Below are 15,083 nucleotides of genomic sequence, written 5' to 3' on the forward strand. Positions count from 1 at the left end.
AGATTTATTGGCTGACCACAAGATGGGACCCAATTCAATTTCAGGCTCAGGGACCTAAGTGACGTCACCAGGTGACATCACAGAGGTGCCTCTTCCAATCAAAACGCTTAGCTTCTAAATGTTGAACCTAGAGGCGGTCCTGGCCAGCTCCAACGGTTTTCCTGCCATTTGGTTACTCCAAATCAGCTTTTGCTATAATACTACTTTAACATTTATTTTATCTAATTCCTAATATGTGCCTTTAATCTGGAAATGGCCTGGGATATTCACACATACCATTCATTACTGGATTCGTCTTGTGGGAAGTTATAACAGAGTCTTAGCGTCTGCAGTCAGCACGTTTTACATTCCTTTTTTGGTTATTTCTTGTTCATTCAATATATTTTCTAATTAGTGATCATTATTAGTATTAATGATTCAAGTTAAATTGTGTTTTAACTGCAAGTCTCCCAAGACTCTATCATACATAGTCCCACAAGATGTCCTTTTCAGTACAGTGTCCTAAGTTCAACCATCACTATTATTATTTGATTAACTGTTGTTTTAATATAATAAACCATGTTTTAATATAAACCATTATCACAAATCCCTTTTGTCCAAATCCCCCCTTGTGACCAAAACTGCAGCCAGCTTCCCCCAAGGGATTCTCAGGCTGATTATTGAATAACTTGGTTATATAATTGAGTTATATTGAAAGATATACACTGAATGCTATAAACCTGGTATCATTAATTATACCACAAGAACAAACAGGGTAAATATAATAATAAGGAACACAAGTATTATCTGTGTCGTAGGACACCAGCCAACCAGCCAGAGGTTGGCACTGGGAACCCACCCAGCAATAGTACACCAGTTTACCAGTGTATACAAAGCGACAAATAAGGCCAATGCAATATTACAGTTGCCCACACACAGTGGTAAATGGCATACGGATTATGAGTCCTTTCTCAGCACAATTCATGCTGTTCTTCATACTGGATACCTGCAGCTCTGGCCATTAGCCACACAATGCTAAGTTAATGGGGCCATGCTCTGGTCTGTCCTGAGGCTGAACCCAACTCCACAGTGCACCCAAAGGACAGATGTTTGTTTTGAGTTTTTGAGTAAGTGCTTTTCACAGTGGCCCATGTTCACTTTATGTTCGTTTTGTGGCAGACTAAGGAGGAGCTGGGTCTGGATTGTGCTGAGAAAGGACCCTTCAGCAGATGAGTTGGAAATAAGGCTAGATGTCAAAACTCACCCCCGCCCACCCCGTAGAACAGGTGCTTATGCTTGAGATAGGCTGCTCATTTCACCAGCCTTCCAAGTTCCAGTGGTCCCTTAACTGCACATAAGGTCTTCGAAATGTCTGTAATTCATACGGTCTGGCTATCTGTCAGTCTCAGACATATATATTCATAAACTTCACTGACCTTGCCAACGGCTGGAGAACTAGCGGCTAGAGAACTGGAGAGCTGTTAGAACTGTTTGATTCTCAACTACTGAACCTTGCATGGACTCTGGCGCAGTGTGGTATTATTATCAATACCCCCCCCCCCCCCCCTCCGTCCCAACCTCTCTCTCTCTCTCTCTCTCTCTCTCTCTCTCTCTCTCTCTCTCTATCCCTCTCACACACTCTCTCCATACCATATAAACTCTGAACTCCATTGCCTATACTCTGTTGGCAATTTTTTTTATCACCATGAATGATTGGAGCCCAGGAAGAATAGCTGTTGCTATACAAAAGGTAATAGGGGTTCTAAATAAAACAAACAAACAAACTGCCTACGACTGCCTTACACTGTATTCACAACTACCTACCTCAACCTAGAGTCTATATCCATATAAACACTATGATAGCTATGTACAATAACACTGTATATACCATATACATTTATCTATACCTGTATGAATATCTGCATATACTACATGTTTACAGTTACAGTTTTAGAACAGTTTGACTCTTTATTCACATTTATCTTATTTGTATTCTCTATATTGTATTGTCATTTCTATTACCCTCTCCCCCGTGCTGCTATGACTCTTGAATTTACCCAAGGGGTTAATATAGGAGCTTCTTATTTTGTGTTGTCTGTGGCTTAGACATGGTAGCCATGGCCATGTGGTGGAGCCGATGCTCTTTGAATTGTGGGCCAAGCTGAACCTCAAACATTTGAATCTTATGTACTGTATATATAACTTAATTTATGGAATCACAAATAGTGCATTCAAGGTGTGTGTGTGTGTGTGTGTGTGTGTGTGTGTGTGTGTGTGTGTGTGTGTGTGTGTGTGTGTGTGTGTGTGTGTGTGTGTGTGTGTGTGTTGCGTGCATGCGTGCATGCGTGCGTGTGTGTGTGTGGTTATGTTGGTGCGTGAGCATGAATATTGGTGATGTGGATGTTGGGAAGTGCATCATCATACAGGCATCATAGCATGTGCATTAATGTGCTGTATACCATATATATTCTCACTGCAATGCATACATACCTATCCACACCTTTTGTATATCTGTAGATAGTATATCTATATCTGTACATATCCTACTCTTAATAGTTACGCTGCCGGCCAGTATGACTACTACCATAGTACTGTCCTTATACCTGTACATATTATACTACAACACTGTACATCTGATTAGCACTATACTCAGTAGTACTATATTTGTATATGCTGTACCCAGTTTAATCAACTGTACATTATATATTACTATTGCACTTTACTACTACATTTGCAATCTGGTTGAATGCCAAACTTTCTCCCTCGTTGTACTGCACTTGTGTTGTATAATGACTGTAGGAAAGCCTGTGCTAATAAGATGACTTTGATTTGTAATTTACCTTTAATATGTTGTCATTGTTCATTGACAGGAGAGGGTGATTGATTTTATGCTAATGTGTTGTTCAGTGTGTGATGTGCTCCAGCTAGTGTCACATTCTGATTTGCTGGTAAGGTTACTGGCCCTTTAAGAGTTTTTTCCTAACTTTGGCCAGTTTGTCTCAGTCCAGCTGTTTGATGGTATGCTACAGTTACCTCTCTCCTTTTGGGGAAATTGTGAGTCAATGACAGATGTAAATACAGTATTTATGTTTCGTTTGTGCCCATTTCATTTACTGTAGCTTACTTTGGAATTATGTTCATATTGATCCATTTCTGTTGATGTTGTTTCTCTCTGCTAGTGAGATGCTGTTAGCCATGCTGGTTAGCTTAGTTGTGTGTTAGCTAGGCTATATAAATATAACTTGTCATTTGTTACTGTTAGTGCATTGAATGTATCTTTACATTTGGTTTACAGCGTGTGCCTACTTGTATTGTTTTGCCTGTATTGCATGAGCAATTTCCCTGCATACAGTCTATGTAATGTGTATGTGAAACGTTAGGTAAATATTAATAACTCAGGTTATCTGATTGTCTTAGTTACTATTTGTATTATATTATTAATCAATATTATTGTAACTATAGACCACATGTTTATGACATTATGTTTATGTATGTCATTAATGTTTACTAATGTATATTGTATTGTATTTCTTTGTAGAAAACCACACACACAAATATTCCCTGAATATAAACTTAATATATAAACCCTAAAACTAAAACGTTCCTGTGATTGTTTAATCAGAGTGTAAGATTCTGATCAAACTGGCCAGTATCACGTCTTCGTCTGTTTGGCCCTCCATCCAATTCCTCTGCGTTGTGTACTTTTAATGGTCCTGACGTCTCCGATACTGGTAGATAAGATCCTCATCTCCCCCCGTTAGTGCAATCCATAAACCATCCTAGTTCTCCACCGCCGTAAGAATTCGACACTCCGACACCGTGAGATACCTTATGAGGAAAAGCGTTGTTTTATTGCTCTAAACAGAACCTCATAATCAGATGTTATCAGATGTTATCAAATTGTATCGTCCTTGAAGAGTCTATTCTAATGATCTCTCGGTGTGTTCAGATTGTCCTTTTGTTATTCAGTCCAATAGTGGTCAGGCCTGGTCGTCAGCCTAACCCTCCTCGTGTTAGCCGAAGCTAATGATGTGTGGCATTCTTCCTCAACCCCCCCCCCCCTCCCCTCTCGTGATAAGAGGAGAGAGAGTCCTCTGTGTGATCTCAGTCCTACTCGCTCTCGGTCAGATTCTAGTCGGAGTCAGATTCTATTCTGCCTTACACCCGGAAACACCGTTCGACTCATAGATGTTCGTCGTCGCAACGACGGCCCCGCCTTCTGGTTGTCATGCAACGTGTTGTCATGACAACTGCTTTAACCTTTACACCATTAAACTTTCATTAAGATGAACCTCTCTCCCTCCTGGGCCTACAGTACACTCTTATCAGTTTGTTCCTGCGAGGAATGCAAAACATTGGGCTGACTGCTAAACATTCTGCTGGCTACTGGACCACTGTTCTATCACTCTCTTCATAGGCAAACCATGCACATTTTGATCTCTCTGACCCGGCACCGTTTTAGCTGTGGTCATCTCCCCCCAATCTATACATCACATACATTGAATAAACCCTGTTTCTCTCATTCCCCCCTTTGATTCTCAATCAACTTTCAGAATCAACAGACTACTTGGTTTTTCAATTAATTATACCCAAAAATAGACTCTATTAGTCCCCCACCTTCTCAACACCCATATCTAATCCTACAGGGCTGTTCCCTGTTTTGTTGTCTTCCGGCGTGACACCAGCAGCTAAACGATACCCACTCGGCGCTCTACGTTTGTCCCACGGGTGACCCCCAGCGCGCGCCAGTTCTTTCTGGTGACGTGTCCCCTCAAGACTCTGCCTATTTATTAGGTGTGAGAAGGCCCCACTGGAGTTCAAACTCCCTCTTTATTCAATAATTAACCCATTCAAATAACTGCACCATCTCTGTGCTAAATATTCCCCTATGGGTAATGAAAACTCCCCAGCACTACCCCCCCTCCACCACTAGGTGGCGACCTACTCCTCCTCTATGGTGGTTTAGTTGACGTGTCACTTCCTGATTCTAAACCCCTCGTGGCTCTGCGGCCATTTTGACTCGGTGCAAATGGCTACTCTCTCAACAAACGAACGCTGCCCTTCCTTCCAAGGCCTAAAAACACAGCTGTTTTTCCTCTCTTTCCTATCCATTATCAGGGGACGCTTTCTCAGACTAATACTCTTGCCTGATCGGACATAATACACACTGGTACAATCTCCTTTCGACTTTCCTTCTGTTATGAAAACAGTCCCGCCATCAACAATTTTTCGATCTGATTCAAGCGCCCCCCCCCCCCTTTCCTCATCTCGCATTTACCCTCCTTAAACCAAAACTGTGCAGCCTGCCTCGTTTGCTTTTCATTCTCTGTAGATAACACCCTCGATTTTCACCATGGCTCTCTGCTCATATTATTACAGCTGGCATTCTCTCTCTGTGTCAAACTAGAAATGTTTACGTTTACGGATTCACTATCTGTTCATTTTTATTTGGCTTAAAAGATCAAAACAACCACGTGTGCACAGTGAACTCACATCTTTCTCCTAAGCGCTGTTTCTCCTACAGCGCTGGTCCGCCTCATGACCGCTCGACTCGCCGCTCTCTCCCAGGGCTGGCCGGCCTTGCTTCGATCATGATTCTCCCACACATTGATGACTGTTGTCCACTGTCGCCCCATTATTGAAAAAGTCTTTATCCGTTGTTCTTATCTCTTGCAAATCCGGCTGTCATCAACAACCAACTGTTCCCGTTGTTTTAATCTCTTGCAAATCCGGCTGTCATCGGCACCAACTGTAAGATTCTGATCAAACTGGCCAGTATCACGTCTTTGTCTGTTTGGCCCTCCATCCAATTCCTCTGCGTTGTGTACTTTTAATGGTCCTGACGTCTCCGATACTGGTAGATAAGATCCTCATCTCCCCCCGTTAGTGCAATCCATAAACCATCCTAGTTCTCCACCGCCGTAAGAATTCGACACTCCGACACCGTGAGATACCTTATGAGGAAAAGCGTTGTTTTATTGCTCTAAACAGAACCTCATAATCAGATGTTATCAGATGTTATCAAATTGTATCATCCTTGAAGAGTCTATTCTAATGATCTCTCGGTGTGTTCAGATTGTCCTTTTGTTATTCAGTCCAATAGTGGTCAGGCCTGGTCGTCAGCCTAACCCTCCTCGTGTTAGCCGAAGCTAATGATGTGTGGCATTCTTCCTCAACCCCCCCCCCCCCCTCCCCTCTCGTGATAAGAGGAGAGAGAGTCCTCTGTGTGATCTCAGTCCTACTCGCTCTAGGTCAGATTCTAGTCGGAGTCAGATTCTATTCTGCCTTACACCCGGAAACACCGTTCGACTCATAGATGTTCGTCGTCGCAACGACGGCCCCGCCTTCTGGTTGTCATGCGACGTGTTGTCATGACAACTGCTTTAACCTTTACACCATTAAACTTTCATTAAGATGAACCTCTCTCCCTCCTGGGCCTACAGTACACTCTTATCAGTTTGTTCCTGCGAGGAATGCAAAACATTGGGCTGACTGCTAAACATTCTGCTGGCTACTGGACCACTGTTCTATCACTCTCTTCATAGGCAAACCATGCACATTTTGATCTCTCTGACCCGGCACAGTTTTAGCTGTGGTCATCTCCCCCCAATCTATACATCACATACATTGAATAAACCCTGTTTCTCTCAAGAGTCACAACCCCAGTGTCCACCAGCTCTATCAAGCACATCTGTGGAGGCCCTAGACCTCCGTTTCAATGACAATACATTTTAATATAATATAATATAATCAATGTTTAGGTAGCTGATGCACAACTTTATTTATAGACAGATCACAACAATAGTACCCCCACAACATTTTTTATCTCAGAATTGTATTGCATGGATTTGGCAGCAACCTACTGGACTGTATTTTTATCTTATTCACAAGCTCCTAAAACTCCTAGAGCTTTACTTTACTCACTTCTCCAACTCGGTTATTGCGCCAAAGGAGTCCACTCTGACCCACTTTGATCTCTACGTGATATTTTCTCTCTTCCTTTACAGCGTTAAAAGCCTGGCTAAGGTCTATCGTCAATTTGTTTTGAGGCTTTTCATGTCTGCCATGTTTTGCGCCTATTTGGCCGTCCAACTCTCGTGTCAAATTATTTGACACATACAACAGGATCAAAAGCCCTGTATGAGTCCTATAGCTTGGTGTGTGCTATATGCAAATTGAGGTGTTTTTAACGAAGGCATCATGAATCATTCATGAGCAGTGTTCCAACGAGTAGCACAGGAACACATTCATAGGGGAGAAAAAAAAGAATTGCTTTAGAAAAATACATTTGAAGTCGGCTGTATTTTCTGTTTTGATATCCAGCTCCGCTCATCGGTTGCTCATCAACACACCCTGCCGCCATGAAAGGTCTCTGACACAGAGGTGAGGCCAAGTCATGGGTTTGCTAGTCACACTGAAGTCCCCAAGTCAAACCAGGCAAGTCACAGATACATTTCAAGTCTTTACACTGAAGTCCCCAAGTCAAACCAGGCAAGTCTCAAGTCCAAAACTTTGGGTATTGCGTCCTAGAACAAGCCCCTTATGTGGTATTTACCTCATAAAGTGATATGGAAGCTTTGCAGAATGTTTGATCGTATATGTTCCTTACCCCAATATAAGTCCATATACTACTGCCACTCACTTCTTTGGTTGCCGTGTGGAGAATGAAGATGTCTCAAAAACATACCGCTAACTAAAATATGACGAAGGTCGAGACGGAACATGAAAGGATATCGGAAAATGAGTCTGTGGTACAAAAGCTTTTAGTTGTATTTACAACTACAGTGTTTGCATCGTATATATATCATGTAATTACAACTAAAAGCTCTTGTACCACAGATTCCCTTTTCCACATCCTTTCATGTTCCGCTTTGACCTTCATCATATTTTAGTTAGAAGTATGTTTTTGGGCCACCCAAGTGGCGACCCATATAATGCGCTGTGTCGCAAAGCGGCCGACCCGGGTTCGATTCCCGGACCCGGCGTCCTTTGCTGAAGGTCTTCCCCCTGCTCTGTCTCCCGTTCTTCCTCTGTCTCTCTCTCTACCGGACTGCCCGGTAGCACAAACAAATATATATACATATATATAAAAGTATGTTTTTGAAACTGCGTGCGAAAAACATGGAAGTGAATGGAGAGGAGAGAAAAATGGAATATTCAACCCCAGAAGCTACTGGTGCAAGTTTGTGGCATATATGTACAGTATACAGTACAGTCAAAATGTTCTATAAAACTCCCATATTGCTTTAATGCCATCGCAGAGTGATAGTATCACAAAACATGAATGCTTTCTCAAATACAGTTTAAATCTCCATGGTAAATACAGGGGCAGCAATGAGAAAGACACCCCCTACTGTATATACAACTGTAAAAGAAATAATAATAAAATAAAAACTTTAGCGCAAACAAGCAGAAGATTCACTGACCTTTGTGGCTTGGGGTCAGTTCAGGTCGACTATGCCTATAGGTTGTTTCTGTTGGGATTTGGGAGGGAATCGAAACGAGTAAAGTCCAAGTTAAGTCATGAATCACCTTTTAACACTTTGAGTGCCGGGACCCGTCTTTAGACGTCTTTGCTGGCCATGCTAAAGTTGCCGGAGGACGCGTTACGTCGTCCTTATATCAATATTTCAAAAATCTGCGATCGGATTCATATGTCCCCTCCGCTGGCCTGAGATCCACCAGCAGGACCCACTGAGCTCTCTGGCGGTTCAGGAGCGCCATCTGGTGGCCGATCGGCGCAATCGCCAAACAGGATGTTGAATAGAGGTTGTCATGACGACCGTAGTACTTCCGGGCGCTCGCTATAGTTCATGGGACTCTGGCTCGTCACGCTACACGGTGATCGATTGGCAATAACTCGATAAACAACATGATTTGGACGTATATACCATTATACAAGCTGGAGATGGACCGGGTAAAAATATATCCCATAATGATAAGATTTCTACTCGACGATGATCGCCCAACGGCGCGCGGAGACTGGGGTGAGTTTCAGCGTGTAACGTTACCGTCTTCGATACTAACTGCTATTATCAACATTTGACCCACATTAGATGATTGGTATAACGCTGCCCACGGAATTATAAACGCCCCCTCGCCCATCCGGTCAACATCAGATGACGTGTAGTAACTTCTAGAAGTACGTCTAGTTGGAATTTTTTATATCGCGCTGATTGCCATCAAACTGTATTTCATCATCAATATAATGCATTTGGGGCTATATATCACGTTCTGGAGAAAGCTGCAGAAAGAGATGAAAACATACTTATACATTAGACCATACTTTACTATGAATATGTGAATGAAAAAGTTTAACGTTGCTACACAATGAACAATACATATAGGACTTTGAATGGGCCCTAATAATGGCAATGTAGCAATAGAATTTAAAAAGTTATAGCCCTGCAAAGAAGGGGACTTTCTCCATAGACAAATAGCGCTGGCAATCTATGGTATATCATGAATTTAACCTTAGGCAGCCAAAGTGTTAACTGGCGCCCAGAAAAGTGGCAATTTTTATGAACTTGAGGACTGCATACTTTTTTTGAAAAGCGTATCTTTATACTTATAGCACATGCATAAGCCTGGTCTCTTTTGAAAGATAACATTCTAAAGAAAGATTAGTGCTAATGAAATAGAGTAACATAGGTCTGAACTTGAGTTGTAGAAAAACTTGTTACTCACGTTTTTCTGTAGTAGTTGCAATATCCAAATAATGTATTTCCAAAAAAAATTGTATGAGCTGGAAAACACCCTGGGTCTATAGCCTGACGTCTTATGTAGTTCATGTCCGAATTTCATAAAATCTGTTGAGAAATTAGTGATTAGGAGCAATTTTGGTAAACTGTGAAAAAATAAGCTCTCCAGTAAACCATTTCCTCATTGACTTCAATTAATTCTGCATTTTTTTCTCTTCCGGTTTTTGCTCGTGACTTTTCACCTTGATCCCTGATTCGCACAGCCCCACGTGGGGTATCATTGGAAAGCCACACTCATTGGCTACAACCCTAATTTTCGAGATTGCCAAATGATTGACGGAGCTAGAGCCCCGGGAGTTGGGGTTGGTAATCTGACTCTGCCGTGTACTTTGGCGCACACCTCACATATTGGCATGTAACTCAAGAACCGCTGTACAGGCAACAAATAGGGCTTTAATTCTATATATTGTATTTCTTTTTTAATGCACACCCGTACTGCTAGAGGTCGGCAAAGTGGTGCGTCGCGCTGGTGGGCAAATCGTCCTCAAGAGGGGCCGGGCCGTTGCACGTTAAGAGGTTAAACATCATTTAGGGTACCTTACTGTATGTATACTGCACCTGTGTATACTGTATACTTTACTTACTCATAGTATTCAGATTTGAAGTGTTATTGACTATATTTATACCTGTACCTCCCCTCCCCATGCAGCTATGACGCCTGAATTTCCCCAACAGGATCAATAAAGGAATATCTTATATTACACTTTTATCCAAAGTGACTTACAAGTCCTGTATGACAAGTCAGCAGGAATGGTACAACTCTTACAGCTGAGTAACAATGATCATCAAAACAGCTACATTTTCCACTGTGATGGAAAGGTCGGTCAGTGAGGAGGATTTGTCTGGTAGGTGAAGCAGTTCTGTTTTGCTTAGGTTCAGTTTGAGGTGGTTGGTCGTCATCCAGGCGGAGATGTCGGACAGACAGGCCGAGATCTGCTCAGAGACATGGATATCTGAGGGAGGAAAGGAGAGGAAGAGTTGAGTATCATCGGCGTAGCAATGATACAAGAAGGCATGAGACGTAATAATTTTACCCAGAGATTTGGTGTAGAGGGAGAAGAGGAGGGGTCCAAGAACTGAGCCCTAGGGAACACCCGTCCGAAGGGGACAGGGGGGCGACAGGGTCCCTCTCCATGATACTGGAGCGGTCATCGAGGTAGGATGTCAGCCATGCCAGCGCAGAGCCAGTCACTCCCATTCCTGCGAGGGATGCGAGGAGGATCTGATGGTTGACTGTGTCAAAGGCTGCCGACAGGTCCAGGAGAATCAGGACAGAGGAGAGGCCCTTTGCCTCTGAGCCTCTGTGACTGCTATGAGGGCCATCTCTGTGGAGTGACCAGTCCTGAAGCCTGACTGGTTGCAAATAGGAATGGGAGGATGTCTGGTGCTATGGTCTGGAGGAGTGGGGAGGGTATCGGGTACAGCTGGCATGTAGTGAGACGGTTCGACGTTACCAGTGTCAAGGCCTCTGTGTCTGTAATGGGAGAGAAAGATGACAGGGTGAAGGATGAAGTTCTCGATTCAGCATTTGGAATGGGCAGGGGTTTGGAGAAGCAGCTGCGGATGCTCTCCACTTCTCAAAGAAAATTGCAAAGTCTTATCTTATCTTAAAGTGGTATGCTGTTCTTTGAGCGCTGACACCTGTTAAGAGATATGACTTGAATGAAGATTGCACTGAGGTGCACTAAGCATGTTCACACTCACACAGAACAAGGATGAGTAATTTGAGTCTGGCTTTTTTTAAGAGTAAAGGAGTTGAGGACACAATTTGTCAGATGGCAGAAGCTGCGATCACCCGTTATTGTAAGGAGTTCCCTATATAGATTGCGCCGGCACCATACTTTATCTGCCTAAGGCTAAGTAAGGAAGGTGATAATTATTCACCGCCCACACGCACTTACAAGATTGAATGTTGTATCTAATCCTCCTTACAGTGTGTAGTTATCTGCTGCTGGAAGAGTCAACTCTGTACAATATGAGAACAACCCATTCACCATTCAACTCAGTACACTACGATAACAACCCAGTCACCATTCAACTCGGTAAACTATGAGAACAACCCAGACACCTTTCAACTCGGTACACTATGAGAACAACCCAGACACCTTTCAACTCGGTACACTATGAGAACAACCCAGACACGTTTCAACTCGGTACACTATGAGAACAACCCAGACACCTTTCAACTCGGTACACTATGAGAACAACCCAGACACGTTTCAACTCGGTACACTACGATAACAACCCAGACACCCTCACTATCACTTAGGCCACGAGGCCTGGTAAACAAGAATACCCTGAAGACTCTGGCAGGAGCACTCATTCAAGGGTACTACGACTATGCTTGCACCTCATGGTACCAAAGCACCTCAAAGGCGCTAAAAACTAAATTACAAACATCTCAAAACAAACTGGTCAGACTACTGCTTGACCTTACTCCTAGAACCCACCTCACCCCTGCCCACTTTGACAACCTAGGATGGCTTAGAGCAGACGACAGAGTACAGCAACTTGCAATGGGCCATGGTCTACAAGATACACTACACGACTAAGGTACCCTTGTACATGTCAAAATACTTCCCAAAGGTCAGTGAATACCACGATCACAACACCAGAGGGAGCTCCACAAATCATGTTAAACCCAGATTCGGCTCAAACAAGGGACTAAACACGTTTAGCAATTATGCCACATCAATGTGGAACGCCCTACCCACAGCTGTAAAGGAATGTGAATCACTACCCACTTTCAAAACCACTCTCAAATAGCACCTACGAGAGACTGCAATTAGAAACTGGCCCCTGTAAATGTCCTAACGCAACCCCCTCCAATGTACAATAAATGTCCTTTTAAACCCAATAATACACGAGACCCTCTTCTTGGGACCAAGTAAGATTTAGTCGATAATCCAATGTACAGTTTCCCCCCCACCCCACCCCACCTACCTACACTATGAGAACAACCCAGTCACCATTCAACTCGGTACACTATGAGAACAACCCAGTCACCTTTCAACTCGGTACACTATGAGAACAACTCAGTCACCATTCAACTCGGTACACTACGATAACAACCCAGACACCATTCAACTCGGTACACTATGATAACAACCAGACACCATTCAACTCGGCACACTATAAGATAAGATAAGATATTCCTTTATTGATCCCCTTGGAGAAAAGCAGCATGGGGGAGGGGAGGTACAGGTATTAGAAGACATGGTACAGGTCATAGAATTATAGTACAGTGGGGCGGCTATGTGGTGCAGTGGGCAAGGCGCTCACCACCAATGCAGGAGACGCTGGGTTCGAGCCCAGTTCATACTAATACATTTGGCAGTATTAGGGGGTGGGAAGCTGATGGGTGGGGATCGGACGTTGTGGACAGTGACTCCTATAGGTCGGTTGGTGCACCTGCGCAGTAGAATCAGGAAGCGACAGGGGCGGCGTGCCCTCCAAACGCAGACCCCGGACACTGAAAGATTGTGCTGTGCAGGTGAAAAGATGCGACGGCTGCTACCTCGAGTACCGGAGGGAACTCGTGCAATGTATGGCTTCGTCCACATTACAGCCGGCTTGTGGGAGGCATGGCCTAACAGCGTTTGAAACAGGGGAGGGTAGAATTGGACGATACGAAATTGGGATGAGAGAAAAATAGAAAATGGGAGAAAAAGTAGATAAAAAAAAACAAAAAAAAAAGAATTATAGTACAGTGGAGAAGTAAACATTTTAATATAATAACAATAGGCAGTGTAAACAATATAACAATATAGTTAACTCTGGACATGCGCAGAATGGGCAAGTAAGCAGTGTAAAAAGGTCAAGGTGCAAGATGAGGGTATGTATGCCCTCTCAGTTATATTTGCCCTACAATAAATATAGTTACAATATATATCATCTAATAATCTAATATCTAATGTAATATATAATCTATAAATGCTAAATATATGCTCTGATGAAGTATACAGTATACACATGAGGTGCAGTATGCACATGAAGGTATGTATTCCGTGATATACTTCATACGTTATATATTGTCCTTTTAGGTGGGAGTCAGACACACTCAGTGATTGAAGTTCCAAACTATGAGAACAACCCAGTCACCCTTCAACTCTCTGAGGTGTAAGATCACACCAGGTGTGAATAGAATCTTGAGAAGCGGGTACTGGTCACTGAAAGGTATACATCAGACTCTAATCAAATTTGACATCATGTGATCAGCACTGTGCTGTGATCCCTACAGTTACAGTACGTCTCTTTTGGGGGGGGGGGGGGGGGGTAAAGAGGGGAGACAGAGTTTGTTCACAATTTACAACATTTACAAAACAGACGTAGATTGTGCTGCGGGCCAAGGGCGTGCACAGACAATATTTGGGGGGCAGGGGCTCAAAGGGGGGGGGGGGGTGCATGCGGGGTACTTTCAAAATAGATAAGGTCTATTTTCTTTGTGGATAGTAGTATACATTTCAGTCTTCATATTCTTCGTGGATAGTAGTATACATTTCGGTAAACAAAATTTGGAAAGGCACTTGGGGCAAAAGGGAAGGGGCTCAAGCCCCCCCTTCGGCCCTATCTGTGCACGCCACTGCTGCGGACTATCAAGTCCCAACAATACTAATGACCTCATAGTGTTACTGTAGGTCACTCTGAGATCCACATGCATATTACATGTCTCAAGAGAGCTAACGTCTGGAGAACATGAGAACTGTCTGATTCTTAATATTAAACACTGCACGGACTCTGGTGCAGTGTGCTACTACGTTATTATGTACATTACATCATTATTACTGACTCATTGAATCCTGCCATTCACTACTATTATCACTATTATTACTATGTTCTATCATTATGTTCTATGTCCATTACCTTCTGTGTATTACCGCTTCTGCCTGCACCCCCTCTTCCCCATGCTGCTATGACACCTGAACCCAAGGGGATTAGTAAAGGAACACTTGACTCGACTGGACTGGACTTTGACTGGACTAATACAAAAATTGTGTCCTGCCAACTTTTTAAAATATGGGGCAAATAAAATAGCGACCTATAGGAATGGAGTTTGCAGTTCCCCCCAAAAGTAGATGTGATTGCGAGTAGAGGCAAAGTACCTGCATGAGCTGAGTCTGATGTATAAATTCAGAATTTACCTTTCTCAAACCTGCCCTCTTTTCTCGATCCTCCAATCACAACAATACATCAATTCTGCGATAGAATGCTAATGGTAAAATAAATTCCTACTGGGCTCCATTTGGTTTAGTTGTGATTGTGTTGTGAATGGCTCTTCATGACACAAATGCAACTTGCAGTCCAACCAGTCTGTGGGATCGTCTTTCCTCACCATCACAGGAA

Source organism: Notolepis coatsorum (assembly GCF_963971535.1).
Source record: "Notolepis coatsorum genome assembly, chromosome: 17".
Lineage (NCBI taxonomy): Eukaryota > Metazoa > Chordata > Actinopteri > Aulopiformes > Paralepididae > Notolepis > Notolepis coatsorum.